General features: G+C 50.7%; 1 protein-coding gene across 50 annotated transcripts in view; it reads left to right on the plus strand.

The window, feature by feature from the left end:
* The window catches only part of MAP4 (microtubule associated protein 4), a 154,573-nt gene that overhangs the window by 569 nt on the left and 134,504 nt on the right, over nt 1–19,500 (plus strand). The window lies entirely within an intron of this gene.

Consider the following 19,500-nt stretch of genomic DNA (forward strand, 5'->3'; position numbering starts at 1 on the left):
GGCCCTGGGGCGGGCAGCCCGGCACGGGGCGGCTCCTGGGGGGCTCCCGGGGTTCCTGGGGGGCTCCTCGGGCTTCCCCCCCCCCGCGGGCAGGGGGCCGAGCAGGGCGGGGGGGGGGTGGGTGCACCCCGCCGGGAGATCCCCGGGCAGCTCGGGGGGCTGGGCCCTGGGGGTGCCGCCGACAGACCCCCCCGCATTGATCTGGCTGGGGGCAGAGTGCGTTGGGGTAACCCCCAATTCCGCCACGCTGGGTGTGAAATTCGCAGTCTGCAAGCGTATCTAAGCTGGCTCTTACTTATTTTTATATATGTACGGTAAAATCCTTCCTAGGTGTTTGCTGATAAGTCTTGGTTGCTTCCTCTTTTCTTTCTGTCCGCCGATCCCTATACGGGTTTAACAAATAACTTTTAAAAAATACGGTAAATGAATTGTCTTTTTCTTGTGAAGCCGGACTTCTATATTTCATGAGCTACGTTCTTCGCAGCTTGCAGCTCCAGCAGCGCATCCGAAAGGCTCCTTGAATAGTGCGATGGACATCTAAGCACTTTTCTAATGTTTCAGCTTGTGGGCTAGCAAGCCCTGCGCGGTGCCTCCCTACGCAGGGCGCTCTGTCTGACGCTGCCGTAGCTGCGTTTTGCAAACTGAAAGGACGGGCCCGCCTGCGCTGGAGTTCTCCAACTGTAAAACTTATTTCCTCTTTGTTAGGCCTTAATTATTCCATCTGGTGTTGTATGCTGTACTGGCATTATATAATGTTCTGCTGTAACTCGATTAACTTTCTCTTTGAGGAAGATAAGAAATAATTCAACAATATTCGAGGCTGTAATAGCATTATGATAAAGCAGTTTTGCCCAGCCAAGTAGTCACTTAGGCAGGCGGAAAGGGGGGACTTATGAGAACCGATGAGGCTTCTGACTATCCTTTTAGTCACATTTCGGAGGATTCATGGCTTCTTGCCCTCCTCAGATCAGATGAGATGGACTGTTCAATTTTAAAAATAGCTTAATTGACTTTCTGTTGCAGTGGCTGCAATGTGCTCTGTTTTCTTTGTGAAATAATGACACCTTAGCGAGAAATAATTAGCCCAAAGGGAGAATGGTTGATGCTTGTGAATGCGACTGACTCTAAGGCTGAAGGACACGGATGTTATTAAATCTGTTCTGTGCCTCTACAGAAATGACACCAGGGAAAGATCAAATAATACAAAGAGGTGTCAGTGACTTGCAGATCGTGGCACTTAAAGCTCAGCCAGAGCCCAGCGTTGCCATTGGCACAGCTCTGTGGGTGCCCAGCGAGTCCTCGGATGGTGACAGGGGAGGATCCAGTCCCTCGCCTGCAAGGACCGAACGGGAGGCCTGCTGGTAGTGTGCTTATGGCAGGGGATACTCGCTAAGCGCTTAATATCTGGCTTTATCGGGTAGTTTCTTAAAAGCTAACGACTCTGTCAGTCAGTTCATGTGCTGCTGGCCCGTGATCCTCGGGCTGGCTCCGGGGAGCGTTGAACGCCGCAGCTCGGCGCTGGGAATCGCAGGACCTCCCCGTGCGGGTTATCCGGGCAGCTTGTTGGAGCACATCTCCAATTTGTCTGCGGGAAGCTTTGAAGGTTACGAGCGGTGTGGTGCTGTGGGCCAGTGCCTTGCTCCAGCCCTTGCCCTCTGCTCTGTCCGAGTGGGTTGTGGGCATCGTAGCGAGCGGAGGAAAGAGACAGGGAGGTGAATAATCGCAGGGCGAGCTCCCAGAAGCTATTGAAAGCAGCGTGGACTTATTCTGGTATCTGCATATGCCGTGCCTTATGGTGCTGGGAAGTCTCAAGTAAAGGTGGCGATGCTGCCTCTCAGGTACTTGGTTCAGAGTGCTCCTTCATTTAACTTCTAAGGATGTTTGCCAGTTAAGTTTAGGCTTTAAATACCAAAGTGAACTTGTCCTATCGCGGTACTAAACGCCCTCCACCACCCACCTGCCCCTCAACAGCGCGAGCACAAGACAACCCGGTCAGCAGAAACACCATGGAAATAGGAACAACTTTTTGTTTTTCAAAGGAGCGGTAGGTAAGGTTGGGGTAGGACTTGATTTCCATTCTTAAGCTTGTTTTATGAAGTCTGATGAATACTCAGTTTAAACAAATAAATTACATATCCCTCTAGAGTTAGTAGAAAGGGCTGACTCAGCCTTAATTTTAGTGAAAGGAGCAGTAATTATAATTGAGGTCCCAACCCCTGTTGTGTTTTAGTGGTTGCCTCTCCTCCCTAGAAATAAACGAATCTGAGCCATTAAAACAAATTTGAGTTCTTGTAGAGTTCAGGACTAGTTTGTACCTATCGCTTGGTGCTTTTCTTGTTCTTGTGTGCTATTCTTCAGCTCACCTGCTGTTTAATAAACTCTCTATTCATTATCTTCAGCTAATAACTGCTCCTTAAATTGCATTTGTCTCCACATACACTGATGCGCAGACTTCCAAATTCTGATATATGCCAAACTTATGACTAAGGGAAACCACTGGTCAGACAGGGTATGAATCTGTGAAGGTGCGTTTGAGCTACTTGCAATTCAAATGAAAGTGGTGGTTACTTAAAAGACAAATATAGTTGTACCTTGTTCTAGTCCAAAAAATCCCAAATAATTTATCTTGCCAGTCTCGACGGAGATTGAAGATAAAATCCAGGCCTCCTCCTCGGAAACTTAAGAGCTCGAGGCATGTTACTCATCGTGTTGTTGCCAGTCTGATTGTAGACAGTGAAAATATATTTTGTGTGTGTGCTTTTGGAGTTTCAAAGGCAAACTGGAAGAAGCTGATACCGCTCTGAAAGGCAGAGTTATTTCCTGTAGCTTCATGTTTATACTTCCTGTCCCAGCTAAAATAGATGAATCTCTTGCTTAGTCAAATGCCTGTGTGTGTGGCTTCCTCATGTCTTAACAGTGCTATCAAACTCATTTTCTTTTTTGTATCTCCTCGGAGGCAGGTTAGATCATACTCAAATGTAGACCAGAGAAACGCCAGGCTCTGTGATTACAGCCTGCAGAGCGGTGGCAGAGCAGCCTGAGTCTGAGCCATCATCGCTGCTGTCCCCTGCTGCAGAGTTCATCTCCCGGAGGGAAGGGTAAATGTACTTTGGATCAGATCCTCGAGGGGGTGGCATAAAAGCCAGGCTGCCAAAGTACGGCCCATGTGAATTAGGCGTGCAGGTAGGCTCGTACAGCTCGCCCTCCTGTCCCCAGCCGTGAACTTCTGCAGCCTCCTACATCTCAGAAGCCAATTTCATGACTTGGTATTTTGCACATGTAAAAGAATTTCTCGTGGGATGGAAAGGTCAGCGAAATCAGTTGCTGTGGATGTTACGCGGATTTTTAACTTGCTAACAATACAAGCACAATGCTTCTGGCTCACGCTAGTGCGCTGTGTTGTTCATGGGGAGGCTCCTTAATACAGTTTGAAGCTATAAATGTTCCAAATTATTTCAGAGTTTTGTGATATTCAAGCTGTGCTGGAATTCTAAACCCAAAGGACTATGGACAGACACCAGCGTGATGCTGGAGCAGTATTTAAGCTCTAAAAAAATAAAAATTAAAATCAGAGTGTCAAGGGTTTGTTGGGGAGGGCAGGTCTGTTCCCAAACAAGTTTAGTCTTAGGCTGGTATGACAGCGCCCGGGATGCCTGTGTTGTCCAAACAGCTGCTGATAGCAGCGTGTCTGCAGTTGTTGCTCTGCAAAACACAGGAGGCACGTGGTGCTGGGAGGTGGATGTGGTGCTGGGAGGTGGAGGTCTGCTGCCTTGCTGCAGAGGGGATGCGTATGTGAGTGATGGCGCGGTGAAGCTCCGAAGTACCCGTCCTTCCCTTGGAACTTCTGCTGGCAGGTGGGAGCCTGGTGGGTTACTTACCTGAGGGAACAGGGAGGGAAGGGACTTCTTCCCTGCCTACCCAACCACCTCACTGTTTTTAAAAAAAAAAAAAAAAAAGGTGTATTTCTTGTTGCTTTTTTCATCCTTGTCTGGCTCCTCTCGGAGTTTTTCCCCAGAGTGGCAGCCACTGAATTAGGAGCTCTCGTAAGAGGTAGCAAGATACTAACTCCAAAGAAAAGCTAGCTGCGTCCTTGTGACTTGGACAGAACTAGCAAAAAAAAAAAATCAGTTTTAGCTGCACGATTGAGGCCCGTTTGTGCAGCGCAGCAGGCCTTGTACCAGCTTTGTTAGCGAAGGTGAGACTTCCAGCCTCGCGGAGCAGCGACGTGCTTCTGTGGAGAGACTTCGGCACAAACAGGTCCGGAGTCTGTGCAGCCTGCCCCAGATGACTGCGTTGGCACGGGGGAAGACTTGCTGTGTGGGAGGAATTAGGGCTAAGTATTAGGTGCAGCCCCGCACCCTGGGTGACGTGCCGCACGTGGTGTAGCTGGAGATTACCGTGGGCCGAGCAGGTCCCTCATGCAGTTCTGGCTATCAAGCTACTCCTGTGCAGCTGCAGGAAGCTTGCAGGAGAAGTATGCAGTTAATCACATCCATTAGCATGATTGAAATCCTGATTAGGCTGTGTCACCAACTCCGATTCTCCGCCCACGCTCTGCCCCTTTTGTCTGGAGTCTTCTTGAGAGACGGGGAACAATGCAGGATCAAACCCGAGGGATGGTCGCTGCGCGCTGAAATCCCTCCAGTCACTCTGGGCCTCCTTGTGACAGGTAACTCCAGTAAGCCGTACAGCTGCTGGCTGGTCGGTCGTAAAATCAGCCTCTGGTAGATGGAGGATCCCCCGCAACACTGCCAGGAATCCAGCTCAACACGAAGTAGGCTTGTCTTGCTCGTCAGTCGAGTGCTCGCAGCTTGCAAATGTTTGGTACCGGGTGAGCGCTAGCACGCTGCTGTAACGCCTCCGTCCACGCTGGGTGCCGGGGCGGCGCCTCCCTCCTGCTGGCTCTGCCCCGTCCTAGGCAGGGCCGACGCGGGGCAGCAGGGTCACGCAGCGCTGTGGTCGTGTAGCCTTCGACTGAAATTAAGGCTCGGAGGGCTGCGCGCAGGTAGTCCTTGTCAAAAGCCACTCAGCCTAGCTACAGCTGAAACATGCCAAAAAAAATAGAGGTAATTTTGTAAGCTCCGTCGTGCAGAAACTCCCTTCTTGAAACGTTAGCTGTTGGGAAGATACTGTACATACTAAAGCTGTTTCTTTTTGAAAAAGCAAGCTTCTTTCAGAGCATTAGGTCATACGTTTCCACCGCATTCCGCCTGGGAGTGAGTCATTGTTCCTTTGGTAAAATTGCATTGGGGCTACATCATCCTGGAAAGCTGCTTCTCAGCCCAATGCAGGGTGTTGACGCTTGCTTTAGACAAAGTAAAACTAGGGGAGCTTTTATCAGATGAATTTCAAAGTGTGCTTACATACTCCCGTTAGGACTCCTGAAGCCCGAGAATATGGGATCAATTCAGACCCGACAGTGACAATCGTGGTGCTGGGGACCCCCTGCCCACGGGGTTCTGAACCCCCACCCGATGCCTGCAGCGCGCCCTGCGTGCGGCCGAGCTGGAGTTTGTGACATGCTTAAAATGCTCCTGGGGGAAGCAGGCGTGTGCTCTCGCGTCTTGTCACTCTCGTTGTCCCTTTCCGTCCCTTCCCCCAGCCCGCCACTTGTGCGCTCGCTGCGGGAGGTCCGTGCCGTGGGCACCCTGGCCGTTTGTCCTTCCAGCGGCGTGCCGCCGGGGTTTGTTCCCGTATCGTGGTGCCCGTTCTGTAGCGGGGCCGCTCTGAGGCTGCAGCTTTTTGTCGGGCTCTCTGCGGCACTGTAACCGTGCGTGCTGTGAAGTGGGTTAGGGTCAGGTGGGATTTCTCGAACTATTTTTAGGAGGCCCATAGCTCAGTTAAAGGAGAGAAGGAACTGGCTGAGAAGGGGATGCGGGCAGGCACCGACCTGGCTCTGTGCTGCGGGAAGCAGGTGGAGGAGCGCTGCCGGTGGCGTGGCTGCGAGCCGTGCGGAGGTAAGGCCTGGGGAGGAGTGGGGCAAAGCGTCCAAAACCACGGATGTGTTCCGTCGGAAAGCCTGCAGAAAGCGTTTGTACGTGCGACTGATTGTTAGCCCTGCTTATAGCAGTGCTGCGTGCTCCACTCCTGCCTGTAACGTCGTTACTGTCTGCAGCGCAGTTCTTCTGGGTGGGGCGAGGTGTCTTAGCAGCAAGTGCCCGGATCTCGAGTTGGGGTTGTTGCCATTGATGGGGATTTTTCCTCTCATCCATTTCCGGGCCCCTTCCCGTTTCACCTTGGGTGTTCTCCTGTCAGTCTTCTGACTCCGCGGCAGCTGTTTCTCTACTGCAGTTGTGTTGGGTGTGGTGCTTGTTTTTAAGATGCTCCTGCATCTATCTGCACTGGTCTTAAGGATTCTCAGAGCAGGCGTTCTGCTGCCCGTGGATACCTCATTAATCACAGAGTCACAGAACTGTAGGGGTTGGAAGGGCCCTCCAGAGCTCATCGGGTCCAACCCCCCTGCCAAAGCAGGTTCCCTAGAGCAGGCTGCCCAGGTAGGCGTCCAGACGGGCCTTGAATATCTCCAGGGAAGGAGACCCCACAACCTCCCTGGGCAGCCTGTCCCAGTGCTCCCCCACCGTGAAGAAGTTCTTTTGCATATTTTGCTACTTAATAGTGAAAGTAATTGGAGACGTCAAAACTGTGGAGGAGCAGAGACAAAAATCCCCAAGGCAGCTGCAGCAGAGGCTTCGAATTGGATGCTGCAGACATAAGAGGTAAAGAATGAGACAAAGAACTGAGTCACAGGCTTTTCCTTCCCTCTGACTCTTGTGGTGGCAGCAGATGGTTTCTTGTTTTGGTCATGAAATGAAAGCAGTTAGAAAAAGGGTTCTAGATGTAAAGAGATGATTTGGACTTCTAACTTAGCAGGAGCTGTGGATTTTAAAGTGATTCATATATGCAGCGGTAACTTAAATGTATTTAAGGATGCAATAGAAAGTCACGAGATGAGCTATTGATGCACAGCTTCAGAAGCGTTACTGTGATAATAAAAGAAAAACTTTAGCATATATGACGTTATCCCTGAGAAGGCAGAGATAAAACCTCTGAGGAGCAGGGTGGGATGTGAGAGGAAACCTTTAAAACGGCTCTGAGGCCCTGGAGGAGACGTCGGGTCGGCGGTGCAGTTGGTACTTGCAGCCCGTGCTCCTGCTGAGCCTGCAGGATGGTTCCACCTCCGCCGGCAGTGCCAGAAGCTTCCAGCCGGACGGGGCGACAGGACATCGTCACCTCGCCTCTGAGGCTGGTAGCCCTTAGGTGGCCCGGGGGTGACACGTCCTAACGCGTGGCACCCGTGTCTCGGGGCACTGCTGGGACACCGCCACGATGGGAGCTCTGCGTGGGGGGCGGTGGGTGGCTCAAATGCAAACGGGTTACATAAAATGGAGCTTATATATAAAGCAGCGTACGTAATCTTCGGTGTTACTTTTTTCAGGATATCTTTATGCGTAAAGCACATGTATTGTTTTTTCTTAGACTGCGCTTCCACCCATTTAAGCGTGTGCAAGATGAAAGTTAGGGGATATCTCTCTCGTCTTCTGAGGAGTGGATTTTTTTTTTAAACTGGTCTTCTGAGTGAAACATACTTTTTTTGTTATGCATTGGGATTTGGACAGAGCATGTAGGGCAATAGGATCAAGTGTCACATTGGGGATTACATATTTGTCCCAGGGTGACCCTCTTAGTAGCTTGCATTGGTGTAATTGGTGAGTGCCTGGATTTACAGGGATGTATATCTGCGTTAGCACTGCCTTGATGTAACCCTGGCTTATTTGCTTTTGGTCCAACCTACTTTCAGCTCGGGAATTCTCTTTTAAGGAGGGATTCTATAACTTGCCTGAAACTGACATTTGCAGGTTTAATTTCCACTTAAATATAACGGTTGTTTTGCTACCAATAATGATTATTTATCTGAATGCAGTGTATGGCGTTGCCTGGCTGCTGCAAGCCAAATGTGTCCAGTAAGCTGTACGCTTATTTGAGAACCGAGGCTTTAATGCAGGAGATGGCAATGATGGTTTTAAAAAAAATAATTGGTCGGCTGTTCTCTTGCTTGCATCAGTGGTCTTATTCTTGTTCTTAAAACTATACCAACTCTTTAACTCATGATATTACTTTGATGTACTGCGTTCTTTTACTGGCAGCCTATGGGAGATTTCCTTCTCCAATAAAAACGTGAACCCTGTGAAGGTGGGAAACGATTCCAAGCTGAGGTTGCCAACTCGCCAAGCGACCACGAGTGGCTGGTACCGCACAAAGGCCTTGCCGATGGGCACAGCCGTGTGTGTGTGTGTGTGTGTGTGCAGGCAGCTCCCAGGGCTTCCTCCACATCTGACCCGAGCCCTTGCTGGAGAGGGACCTTCCCGAGGGTTTGTGTTCGTTCAGTCCACTGCTCCGTGGTTCGGGCGTGCTCCGTTGTGCTGGCGGTGTGCTGGAACCGCGCTCGGGTAGGGGGGCGCTCCGGGGGGGTTAGTGCACGGCTGGGGTGGCGCTGGCCGGGAGCAGCTGAATTTGTCGGCTGGCAGGAGATGGCCGGATTGTGCAGTAAATCTCCTTACGCGTTTGATGAAAGCCTTTAGTTTTAAAGCGCTGAGCTGGGTCTCTGCTGAACCCCCGTGAGCTGCGTCTGTGCTCGGGGTGCTCTGCTGCTCCTTCCCTCCGTCTGCGCCCTACCGGCCCGACTCACGCCTGGCCCGTGCTGCTGTTTTCCTCGTTACCTGCGTTTCTTGCCCACCGAAGCCTGTCTGTGGGCCATCTGAGCTCATTGCATGTGGGGTGGTTTTATTTTTGCTTCGAAGACCTTTCAAGAAGGCTGTTCGAGGGTTGATCGGAGCACGTAATTTAATACAGCGCTTCTAAAAATCTTAACTCCGGCTGGCATCAGCTGATGCCGTGTCTTTTTTAAACGCGCTGCAGACGTCTCTAATATTTTTCCCCTGGGGGACCGACTTCCTGCGATAAAATGAGATTTCCTTTTAAAGTAGAGGTCCCTGGTTATATAATGAGAGTAGGAAATGGTCCAAAAGTGACGCTGGGAGGATAGAAGAGTTATTTTGGTAATTGACTGTCAGGAAAGAGAATAGAAAGTTATGCTCGGGAGCGCACCAGTGACTTGAATGCTCTTTGGGAAGTGAGAGGAAAACATTTGAGGAGCTAAGTGAGAGAGTGCCCAGCTCGGAGCGGAGGAAGGGGGTTAAGTTATTAAGGGCGAAGCTGTACGGTGCGTCTAGGGCTCTTAAGCTATGCCAAACTGCCTGTAATCTCCTCGAAGAAGCTGCTGTGATTTGTCAGAGTAACGTGGCTTTGAGCTTGAACCTCTAGGAGAGCCATGGCGGCTTCTGCTTTTTCGACTCGAAGACCCGAGTGCAGGGTATTTCTTAGGGACTGTGCGCTTGGGTGGCAGTTCCCTGCCCCGAGGTAGTGTCAGAACGAGGGGCTCCGTCCTTTCACCCATGTTTTGTTCCCGGAGCCCCACGCAGGAGCTGGCAGTGCTGGAAGCACCGTGCTGGGGGCAGCTTTGCCCGGCCAGGCCTGGCACCGCAGCAGTGGCGGCAGCAGCAGCAGCACGCTGCCTCGCCCAGCGCTCCCCTCCTGAGCCCAAATCCGTCCGCTACACGCGGTGCTCCGTGCCGGGACCCGTCCTGCAGGGGTGCTGCTCCCCTGGGTTTAAAGCGGAGTGTTGCTGGTGGGGGTTTGTGTACAGCTCTGCTAAAGAAGCTTAAGACTGATTAATTCCAGATACTTACATTTCGAGTAATGAGATTTTCTGTTTTCTTGTTTATTATGTTTGTTATTTATGTCTCGTTCTGCTGTTCTGCGTTGTAGCTGACCGTGCCTCCAAGAATACAGGCCTGGGGAGGAGGGAACAAAACGACAATTAATTTGGTTCCTATTTCTGTTTCTCTCCTGCTTCCTCAGTAACCTGTGTTACAGTGCTGACGTTCAGTGGCGTCTTCAGGAAACCGGGGGAATTTGCTTCTCTTGGGCCGCAATCCTGGGCTGGTGGCACACGTGTTACCCACAACACCACATCGCATTTTCACACTTACAGCTCTTGGGGGTGCGGTCTGAGATCAACCTGTGGAGACTTCTGGCAGAGCTCCGGTGTGCTGGTAAGCCCCCTGGCCGTGGGGTGCTCTTAATGGTTGCTTCGCCTCTTCCCTGCACCGTCTCTTCCTGGGTGGAAGGGGGAAGAGGAGGCCGAGGCTCTGTAGGTGCAGTGAGCCCGGTGGGAGGGTTCCAGCTCAAAGCCTGAGCCTGCAGGTGTTGGCCAGCTGGTCTGGAGCCTTGGCTGAGACCAACCCTTCTTCTGGGATCCTCTCCTTCCCCTTAAACCCCATTTGGGGAGTGGGAGCAGAACATGGCGAGAGATGTTCTCGGCGTGGTCGATCACCTATCGCAGTGAAAGCAGTACTCCGTCCTGTGCTGGTAGGAGCTGAATGCCCGCGGATCATCCTGTGACTCCGGGGCGTGTGGCTCCCTGAGATCCGAGTCCTCCTGGTTGCGCTGGATCCCGCCGAGAAGGCGCTCGCCTCGGTCGGTCTGTTCCTGAAGGGCCCCCCGGCCGCTTTCCCTCTGTGGTGTGCCTGCAGAAAGGCTGAAAACGCCAAAGTGATGGAAATAAAACCTTTTTCTTCCTCTGGGCCTGGGGTATGTTTGTTTTTCTCTGCTATGTAATTTGTCCGTAGCCTTATTTTTCAGCAGGCAAATATGCTGACTGTGCCTGTTACATTTCCCAAATGAAATTCCCTGGCAGGCGTCACATCTCCTAATATTTTGAGGTGCTGATGTAATCGCACGGTTGAACATGAACTGGACAGAAAATTATACAGTGCAAAACTCGCTCTTGAAATCTGTATAGGATTTAAATACATTTGTTCGCATTATATATTTTGCAGTAGGCATTTATGCTGCTCAGCAATTTCACTCTTGGTCATTTAATGGAAAAAATGTGGATTTACTGAGTGCCGAGGGGGAGATTGAGGCTGACGTGCTGCATGTCCTTATCTCATCAAAACTTCGGTGGGAGTTATCCTCACAACTGCGTTCTAATAAGCGAATTCAGCACAATGTTTAACTTGCAAATTAGAAGAGGGCGACACAACGCGTGCATAAAACAGGTAATCAAAGTTGAAATGCATCGGAGCATCTTGATTGTAGAACTGTAAAAAGCGTTTTTTTTTCCTCAAGTTGTGGTGTTGCTTAAAAAGACTTCACGGTTTATAAACTGCGGAGTAAAACAAACAGACTTATAAACAAACCTCTGGAACAGGAAGGTGGAACAGAAATAGTCTCTGATCTCGAGCGCATGACCCAGCCCGTGCAGAAAGGCTTGGGTAGCGTTGCTCTCCCTGCTAAATTTTTAAAGAAAAGCCACTTTCCAGGTTACCAAGTCACGTAGGAAGTGACTTGCCTACCCTGTTTTGTCCTTAAGTTATTTCAATTTTCAGACTCCAGCTGACTGGATGTAATTACCTGAGCAATGTAAGCTTTGGGTTAAGCTGGAAGTTGTTGCTGGGTCAAACTCCAAGGGGAAGCCGTGCGTCCACCTGCGACTCTTCTTGTTTACTGATACCGGACTTCCAAAGCCGTTCTTTCAGCCTTCCTGATAAGGCTTTAGGTTCAAGCCTGAGCTCTTCCGGGGCGCTGGGGGTGGAAAAACCCACTAAATGTGTGTGTGACACACACATGGCACGTATTGGGGGTGGGGGGGGGTGCAAGGATCTTAGCACAAAGAGCAGAGGAGCGGGGCGCAGTAACCGGTGGTGGCTGGGACTCCGTAAACCAGCAGGGCCGTGTTACTCTGCGCGCTCCCATGGCACGTGGGGGGCAGATATCAGTGTCAGAACCACAGCAGGTTGGGCAGAAGGCTTGTCTGCATGGATTTATGCTGTAGCATGTTTTTTGGTGTCCTTTGTTAAACCTCTGGCTTTCCGTGCTCGGGTGAGGGATAAACGTGTGCCACCCCGCTCCTGCTGGCCTTGGAGCTTCAGGTGCCGCCGTGAGCAGCGTGGTTCTGTGCACCATGCAGGTGTGTGACATGGCTCCTTCGGTCCCTTTGTCTGCGCTGCCAGCACTGACCTGCTGCTGCAGAAATGCCTTTCCTTCCTGGGGGTGAATAACTCGTAGCCAGGCAGGTGCTGGTCTTAGTGAAGAAATCCCATAGCTCAAAAGTCCCTACATCTCCAAATAGCAGAGTTATCTTTGGTTACCACCGTTACCTTTGTCCTCCTGGCACGATTTATCAAACTTGTAGCTTGCATGTCACGCTAATTGCCCCCGTGTCACTGCTTATCTCTTCTGAGAGGCTTTCTTTTAGTCTTTCAAAGTACAGGAGCCAGAAGCTCTACCTGAAAGCTCTGTGTTACGCTTCTCAGAAACATAATACCAAAAAGGGGGGGGGTGTATATCGAGGGGACCACTTTCATCTACCAAACAGAGACGTAGCCTGTGTTTTGGGGGATTCTGATTCAAATCCTGTATTTCTTATCTGGAGACTGCCTGTCACTTGGTCTCTATCTTAGCTAGCTTTTACTAAATGACTTTTTCAGTCTCCTCTTTAAAAAAAAAAAAAAAAAGTTGAGTGTTGGAGACGCTCGCTGGATTGGTCTGATTAAAGGCCGCCTGCTTTCCTCTTTCTTTGTGTAACCTCCAGGTTAATTGGCTCATTCCTTCTAGCTGAAGCTGAAAGGCTGCGGCGTGAGCTGCAGGCAGCAGATGCTTGGATGAGAGGAGAAATGAACCAACCACAGGATGGAACTTTCGGAAGCATCTGTATTTGCCTCTGGAAAGTGAGCTGAGAACAGGCAGCCCGTGCCTCGCGAGACATCTGCGGGATTGGTTCGGTCACAGAACACAACCGGAGCTGCTCTCGATTCCTAACTACTGCGTGGCTTCTCGGTTTTGTCTTTGTTCAGAATTCCTGTGATCCAGCTGTTAATAAATGCTGCTGCGTCTGGATTTGTTTCACTTGCGCTGTGCAATGGCAAACTGTAATTCTGCATCTGCTTCTCTTTTGCTTCTTGTAGCTGAGTTGAGAATTCGCCTGCACTGGAGGAAAATACCAGGGGAGGTCTGGAAGGAGGCTCAGACGTTGGCATGCTCGGCTGCAGTGCAGGGAATAGGATGCTCGGGTGTCAGGGCTCATGGGCTCTGGCTTATGTCCGTAGGATTACTTCTGATTTTGCCCAGCAAGCCTCTTGCATAAAGCCGAAGCAGTTCTTGAAGCAGAAGTGAAAGCCTCGAGCGCTCAGCTAGGAGGGACGGGCAGATGCTCTGGCTGCTCGCATGCCTGTAGCTCCCCGTTCCTGGCCCAGCTGCCCTGCGGGAGCTGCTGCACTGCGCGAGGTGCCCGCGGCTGGGAGAGCCCTGCCTGGAAAGGGGGCACGTGGGTCTGGGTGGTCTCAGGCTGGGGAGGAAATGGAACCAGGATTTCCAGCTTCCAGGGCCTGGAGCCCCCTTCACCCAAAGCGGGGGTGCTGTGGGCACTTCGGTATTTCAGCCCGATGCTTTGTGTGCTGGGGGTGTGTGGGGTCAGCTCCTTTGGAGGCCCGCATGGGGATGCCTCCCCTGCGAATCTGCAACGTGCTGATCTTCAGCACGACAAGTGCCCGTGCCCTCGGGCAGGTACGTATCAGAACCGCAGACGCTGGTTTTGGGGTTTGTATGGGGGAGTCGGCTGCCCGGAGCCTGTCGGGCTCTTGGTTGAAGCCACCTTTTGAAAGTAGGTGTCTGAGCTCCTGCGAGGGGAGCCCAAGAGGTGGGTTTGCCTTTGGAAGCGAGGATGGTGGTGTGGGCACTGTTCTTCTTCCTCGTTTGTTCTCCAGCAAGGGTACCTCAAGCTGTAGCAACCTTTTTCTTCCGTGCTGCTGTGTTCTTGTTCTGCAGCCTGAGGCCAGCTGTGTGCAGGTCAGGATGCTTTCTCCTTACTTGAAAGGGATGCGAAGAGGGACTGAAGGGAGGCTGTAAGAGTTAAAAAGCGCTTCTTTTGGACTTGGGGCGGAAGCCCTTCACCAGACCCTCCGATACTTGGAGTCAGGAGTCGCCCCCTTATATTCTTATCAATTTGCCTAAAAATATCTTCATAAGCGTGCTAAATCTAAAGAGGTAGAAATATTTAAAAACAAAAAAGCAACAAAAAAACCCGAAACCCTGAATATTTTCTGAACAATCAAGCGAACCTTTCCCCGCACCATCTACAATCGCGGAACGAAGCGAACTTTCTGAAGCGCAGCAGCGTGTAACAAACAGCTTTTTGACAGAGTTTGCTGTTGGGAATGATCTCATCCTAGTGACCAACTGGTCTCTGTGCAATGCTCCAACTATTTGCTGAAACAAAAGTGTGCTGAACCGGCTGACCACCGAGCAATGCGCTCGGTCGCGTCTGCGGGAGCCGCGTGGACGCTCGCGTGCAGTCGTGGCGCGGCGGCAGGTAGAGGCGCCAGCGGTGCGGCTCGTCGCTGCCCTTCGGAAATGGGCTCTGCTCTTTGAGGTGGGGTAAGCTGGAACTACTCCCTGTGAATTTAGTGCGTTTTTCTGGCAAGCGTACTGATCATTTTTTTAAAGAATCTGTATGAAATACGGTCTTAGCATTTTTACTTAATATGGTCTCTATCTTCATAGTTTTATTTATTTATTTTAGAGCTTAGTACGATGAATTGATAAGTAGGACGTTAGTGCGCATGTGGCCAGAGGTGCTTCTGCTTGAATAGTAAATGACAGTAAAAGTTGGGGAAACAGTGGAATCTTCCATACTGCAAGCGACTGTCAAGTGGTGATGAAAAACCTCATGCTTTCTACCTGTTTCCGTTTTTAAAATGATAAAATTGCGGTGCTGTAAAGTGTGCGATTAACTTGAAGTCTGCAGGAAGAGCAAACCCCAGCTCTTCGTTTTCTGTGCTGCTTGTGGGAGTTGGCGGTTGTATCTGTCTCACTGAGCTGGAATTCGGTCATGTGCCAGAAACAAAAGGAGTTTGATTCTAAGTTGACTTCAAAAAATAGAGCTCCTGTTCCTCAAGTTGTAGTAGTTGTTGTTTTGTTCCTTCGGTTTCTCACCAGTCTGTGATTATCTGTTGTCCTTGAGAGCTTTGCGAGCCAGAGGCTGATTCCAGTTTGAAACGCAGTATCTGTGCGTAGGGGGAGCCAAAAAGTTCCTGTTCAACTCAAATTCAAACGGTTTATTTCTGTCTGTGGGTGAAATGCTGAGAACTGTTTAAAAAAAATAATAATGCGGCTGGATGTGAGACAGCGTAAGATACTTATCTTCCTTCTTGGAATTTGTCTTAAAAATGGAGGGGGAGAAGAGTTCATCAGTCATTTTGGAACCGAAACAGCTTCTAAATGTAAATGCAGCCGGAGTGAGTGCCGCTTGCTGGGGGCTGCAGACTGGGAAGTCCCTGAAGGCAGGGCAGCATGGGGCAGAGCTGCGCATACGGCTTCTTGTTCCGCTGGGGCTGCTCTCATCCCCTTCCCACCTCCTGGCCAGATTCCACTGGTGGCGACTCAGTATTTGGGAGCACGACCTGTGGGTGCAGAGCTGCAGTGAGGATGCTGGTGCACTGAAGCAGCGCAACAGCTTTGGGACTCGCTGGTGAGCTTGCGATAGGCCCTAAACCCACGGATCCTAAACCTACGCAGGCACGGGCGGTTTGCAGGTGACTCCTCCCAGGGCAGCCCCATGCAGCCGAGGGCAGCGCGAGCAGGGTGGGTGCGTGGGCACAGCTCCTAGTAAAGGACCTTTACTAGGAATGGACTTCTTCTGCCGTTGGGACAGCCCTTAGGGTTCTTCTCTGCTCGGTCGGGGCCTTGCTGCGCTGGATAAAGGACGTGCCGTGTGCGTGTTCCCCCGCCCGCCCTCCCTCGTGCAAGCTCCTGCAGCTCGGGGCTCTGCAGCACTTCTTGGTTCCAATAGCTGTGAGAAATGAGAATCGTATGGGGTTGAGCGCACAGCTGGAAGCTAGCTTTACTGGCACATCGCAAACATTTTCGAAACATTTTCACAAGGGATTTTTTCATCTAGTCATACCCCAGCGCTTGGTGTATTGCGTTTGCGTAGCTTTAGATTTCTGGAAGCTAAGACTTAAGGTAGGGAATCTGTGCGCTAATTTATGCTGTGAGGTGCCCTTGTTGTACTGTTCTCACTCTTGATGGGAAACTTTATGTTTTCAGAGCAGAAATGATGTAAACTTCCCCTGGTAAGCATAGAACAGGTATCTGGAATCGCACCAAGCTCCCCTTGTTTAGGGTATTGTCGTCGTGATGACCCTCACTCACTGCTGCTGCTCCTGTGTTCAGCGAAATGGAATAGGGTCTGTGGGGAAGGAGTCCTCTACAATGCTGTCTCACTTTTTTCTCCCCTCTAGTTCTCCATCTCACGTTTTATTCCCTGTGACTGAATAGCAATTCGCAGAGATGCAGCAAAATAAAAATAGACGAGTCTCACGTCCCCCATGCCTCTAGTTGTTTTGGCCATGGCCGTAACTCCTCGATGTCTGTATGTGCGTGTTTTGTTGAAGTTTAACGATGCGCCACAGTGTCTTAGAGCAGGGTAAAGTGAATGTCGGATGTGCGGCCGTACCCGGTGGTACTGTGCTCTGCAGCCATCCTGCAGGGCATCGCTTCAGAGCCTGCGTCAGGTACACCGCTGCGGGTATCGTGTCTCAGTACTGAGCTAACTCCTTCACCTGATCGGGCTTCTCACAGCTGTCTGCACCCTGTAGCCTGCCGTCATCTGATGGGTGCTAGGAATCCATCCTGCTTCACACCAAATGGGGCAAATCTGTTTTCAGAGGCAGTTGCACCATGGGAAGTTGGTGCTTTTCCTCTCTTCTAGTTAATTTTTTTGCTACCTTTAGAAACATTCTGCCTTAAATACTCTTTTAAAGTTGCAAACAAGTATTTGTCAGGTAGTGTCAAGTCCAGTTACTGTTGCCTTTAACTTGCCGAGGAGTGATACAGTGACTTAGGCAGCCCTAGTTCTGATGCACAAGGTTAGCGTCATGTAGCTCAGACTAAATGTTTAATCAATTTGCAAATTGGCATCGAATCAGACTGCTGCTTTTTCAGTCCCTTTGTAAAAAGAAAAAAAAGAAGGGGGGTGGGTGGGTGGTAGTTAACTTACCTTTACAGGTTTAAAAACCAATCAACAGCAAAAGGCAGTCTGAGTCCCAGGGACTGCTCCTCTTGGGAGAGACGAGAGTTTCCACTTGTGGCAGGCTGCGTTTTTACATCACCTCAAAGTGTGAAGACTCCTATGGAAACCCCAAAAGCATAGTCCCTATTAAAAAAAAAAAAAATTATACCCGACAGTTTGAGGTAGATTATGGGATGATAGTGGCAGGCGGTAGGGAAAAGATGTCGCAAAGAGTGCAGTCCTGTTTTGTGCTGTTCCTTCCCAAAGGCTGTTTAGCACACGTTCTGTTTTGCCCCTTCCTTCCCCCTCTAAAAGACAAAGCAGTGTTTTACTGTTTTACTGTTTTCTCACCGCTCGTGCGCGCGATAGGGCAGCAGGAGGCTGTCGGTCAGGTAGAGGAGTGCTGTGAATCAGGCCGACTGTTGTAGGAGAAAGGGGTAAAATGGGCTGCTTTGTGCCTTGGAAATGTGATACGGAATCCATTAGGCAAATAACTAAATGTTAAAGATCTTAATCCTATCTGGTTCACTGTTCTGACCTCTATCTCCCCTTCTTCCCTTTCAGCAGGTACGGATATCGCTTTCTGCTTACACCTTGCGCAACAAATCTACCCGTGCTTGCTCTGATTTTAACCACAGGCCATAAATGTAGGTGCTGCAGGACACACAAGGGGAGAACAGCTGATTTGTGTGGCTCCCCCTGCCCGCCTTAATTCCCTGGTGCTTGGTCCTCGGCACGAGTGACGGAGAAGCCGAGCGATCTCCAGAACACCGCCAGCAGCTGTCCCAGGCTGAGCTCCACCAAACCCGGCGTGCCGCTCCTAGCGGGGCCAAGGACAGCGGGACGTGGAGGGATGTTCTGCAGATCACTTCCACCCATGTGGCGTCCTCACGAGGCTCTGATGTCTCTGCATAACCAGGCTCCGTCGTGCACTTCACTGTATCAGCAGCTCTGGTGTCTCGGGGCGCTGGTACTGTGTAATTGTGGTGGATCTGGTCTTGTGCACCTAGAGCTTTCGAGCAGCAAGTCCTGAAGACTTCTGGAATATAGTCCTATTCCAAATGGTCTTGGTTTTAGTCGGCTACAACGCTTCATACAGTGTGTAATGATCTGAGTGTCATCGTTAGCTGTTAGAGGATGCCCTCTAGTTTAGAAGCAAATATTTTGATCTTAGCAAAAGTGCACAGTCCCTGTGCTACTGAATAGCCATGGCTCAAGTAAAGGCTGTTCAGATTTACATTTAAAAAGATAACCCCCCCAAAAAAGTCTGCCAGGGTTGTTTTGCAGCACCCAGAGCTGAGTGGGGTGTGTTTTCACAGGCTATAGAAAGACAGTGGTGAGGACCTGTAATTCTTCACTCTGCAGCCTAGGCTCTGACAGAGCACGATTTGGAACATTGCGCTGTCAAACGTTGAGGATCACTGGAGCTCTGGGCAGGTTTAACTTTGTATTCAGATTGTTTTCGTTTGGCGTTCTTTCCTTGCCCTTCAACTTCCTCACGAGGGGAGCGGAGGGGCAGGCGCTGAGCTCTGCTCCCCAGGGACAGCGCCAGGACCCGAGGGACCGGCCCGGAGCTGGGACAGGGGAGGGTCAGGGCGGGGGTTAGGGGAAGGTTCTGCACCCAGAGGTGGTCGGGCACTGGGACAGGCTGCCCGGGGACGGGGGCACGGCCCCGAGCTGCCGGAGCTCAGGGAGCATTTGGACACCGCTCTCAGACACAGGGCCTGGGTTTGGGGTGATCCTGTGCGGAGCCAGGAGTTGGACTCGATGATCCTGGTGGGTCCCTTCCAACTTGGGATATTTGGTGACCTCTCTGTGCAGTTACACCGGCTCAGAGTCGCCCTCGGTGTCCTCAGCTGGGCCTCACCCCGAGGGGAGTTGGTGCCACTTGCCCTACAGATGCCTGGGGCAGCGGCTGTCCTTAGGGGCTGATTCCAGAAAAGCAAGTCGAGAAGCTCAGTGGCTTCTGGCACTTATGTAAAAGTGATGGTGTGTCTCTGCATAGGGGGGTTAAATGTTTTATTTTTTTTCCTTCCCCTTTCTGACCCCTATTAAAATTTTCTTCCTGGGGAAGGCAGAGGGAACTCTACTGATGATGCAGGGACTCTAAAGCTGTTTGTGTAACAACAAAAAAATAGCGTTTCTTTTTTTAAAATTTATTCCTTTCTGTGCTAGTTACATTGTCTGGCAGCACTAGAAAAAGAAATGCATTCCCTCTGTCTAGTAAGAGCTGATGATGGATCTTCTGTGTCGTCGTTGGCTAAATAGGTCCCAGAGTCGATATGGAAAAGGTAAAAGTAACGTCAAGTTCTGTTGTGATTCTCATTTGTAAATACTGAATTTTGGCATGGTCTGAACTTAAAAACGTT

This window comes from Cygnus olor, chromosome 2 (assembly GCF_009769625.2).
Source record: "Cygnus olor isolate bCygOlo1 chromosome 2, bCygOlo1.pri.v2, whole genome shotgun sequence".
Lineage (NCBI taxonomy): Eukaryota > Metazoa > Chordata > Aves > Anseriformes > Anatidae > Cygnus > Cygnus olor.